The sequence below is a fragment of the Lutjanus erythropterus genome, chromosome 17 (assembly GCF_056507025.1).
Source record: "Lutjanus erythropterus isolate fLutEry1 chromosome 17, fLutEry1.hap2, whole genome shotgun sequence".
In the NCBI taxonomy this organism is placed as follows: domain Eukaryota; kingdom Metazoa; phylum Chordata; class Actinopteri; order Lutjaniformes; family Lutjanidae; genus Lutjanus; species Lutjanus erythropterus.
In genome coordinates, this window is record NC_139333.1 from 26,053,315 (window position 1) to 26,055,912 (window position 2,598).

Here is a 2,598-nt window from a genome sequence, read left to right on the forward strand (position 1 = left end):
TACGAATCTCATGTTTAGTGAGGAGCTGAAAATAAGTTGTTCAGACCATGTTAACTTATATTAACCAGATTATTGACCACTGAAAAAAATGACTGAGTGGAAAATATACCTGTGCTACTGTAGGCGAGTGCTTTCAGGTAACAAACTGTTGTATTTACATGCTGATATTCAATTTTGATAACTAAGAAAATGCACTTATTCATTAAAATCTGTAGGGAAGTGACATAAAGGTACAAACAAACTAATGTTTTTTGCTAACATGCACATGAATACTGGCAATATTCCTGCATCTGATTAACATTTAGACTTCAAAGTCTACATATAAGTTACTTGTATTATTATGCATAAAAAATAACAATATTTATCCCTTAGTGGCATTCACAAGCTACCTAGCATTGTATATAGTGCAAAATAAGCCCCACTTCAACAGCTGCAACATTAAACTTACGTTCATATGTCAATGCACCAAAAATCACACAATGCACATTACTCTGCAATTGACCAATTTGCAAAATAAGTGCTTTAATTTTTGTAGTTTAAGTATATACTGATACCAATACTTGTACTTGTACTGCATGTGTATAAAACAAAGGCTGAAAAAACACAATATAAAGAGAGGCGGTCACTCTCATGGATCGATGATAACACAACATATGACACTGCCACACGATGGAGCCAGAGACTGCAAGACAGTTAAGCCCACACACTGATCACTGGTGACAAAATCAGATCAGATCTTAAATCATACAATCAGTTATCCCAAAGCCACTGAGCAGGTAGAGGTTTGAAAACTCAGCTAGCATGTAACAAGGAAAGACAATTAGCTTAGCTATTCCCTTAATGGTTGTTTTAAAAGAATAACCGATACTCCAGCACGGTTAAATTAACATACAGACATGGTGACTGCTTATAACTAATTATATAACTAGTTTCCAACTCAGTTGTGAAGCAAAATGAAGGTTGGAAGACAGTGAATAAAGCCTGTGTATAAGGTTAGCTTTGACGCTAGCTAACACTGCTGTCAGTTGCTCTTAACTGGTCCTAATTAACATAACATATGCTAGCAGCCCACAAAAAGAGTCCAAATATCTTACCAAATGACTGAAAAATAAGTAATTATGTAAATATATGACTTACAGTTCGATGTACGCACACCAAAGCACAGGGAGAGTTAATAACACTTAAACTGGGACCTTAATTGGCCGTAAAAAAAACTTTTCAACGTCGTCTATACAACCGCAAATAACAGTCGTGTCTAGGAGGGAACCCTGGTTTGTGAAAGTCTCGCGGGATTTTACACGTTGGTTCTTCAAAGTGCATTAAGCACACTCTAATTATGTTTTATGAAGTGATAACACTATAGTTATTACCTGTTGAAGTTTGGGGACGAAAAACACCTGGTTAAGGTTAGTGAAAGCTAATTGTTTTGGGTTCAAAAGATTAATCCCGCGAGATCACTCACGGATTTCAGGGTCCCTTCCAGACACGACCGCTTGTAGCAGGTAATGGAAATGGAGCATACCATTCTAAAGTAAAGTAAAGGGTAGAACAGTCATGACAGTAATATTAGGTGCGTTCGAGATGAGCCAGGCCTGCGCAGAATCGATCAGCGGCGATCAGCGCACAATGCATGCCGGTTAGATTTGTGTCCGACTTGATCCCGACTTGCTCTGACGTCATGCACACGTGGGCAACGATAACCTCACGAGATCAAGGCGGCCGCAGTTTGTAGAGCCAGGCGCCGCAGCTGCCCTCCACCGACTGCAAACGCCTGGCTGTTACCTGATCGACAAGTTGACAGGCTCTGATTGGTTCTTAACTTTGACAACAAACACCACGTGATGTATAAAATACTAATTTTCTGTGTAATTGTAATATTTAATGCTCGACATATCCGTCTTCTGTTCTGCAATGAAGTTTTAATCTGTCAGCAAGCAGATATTTAGTGTCTGATAATAATAAAGGTATATATATATATATATATATATATATATATATATATATATATATATATATATATATGACTTATCAAAAGAACAGTTTAGTGCTTTACAAGGCAGATAAAAGAACAGATGTTACAAGCATCAAAAGGAGGATCTCTTCTATTTTAACTTCAATCAACGATCAAGAACGCACTTTATTTCTTCAGCTATGATCATGATCTGCAGACTACAGGTAACCTACAGGTGATCTAACAGGATGTTCGTGTCTCCTCCTCTAGTCTCTCCTAAGTCTGTTGAAAACTGTCCGACTTGACTGCAGCTTTTTGTCTCCACCTCCTGCTGCGGCCGCCTGATCTCGTCTGCTCTCCAGGCGAGGCGCAGTTCATCTCGAACGTACCTATTTTTAAAGAGTAGTAAAACATTCATTGAAATACTTTGAAAAAATAAAGGTGAGTAACACATAAGAATACGAGTTTAAAGTCTGGTTTTGGTCTCATGCTGCAAGGAAGGTATATGGTCTCCAAAGCCACCTTGGCATAACCCGTAAACCGTTGATTGGCAAATTACCTCATATAACGGTGCTTGTTCGCTGTGGATTCACGATTGCCATAACATGTGCAAGTGACCGAAGAAACAACAAGGTGAACGAGAAAAG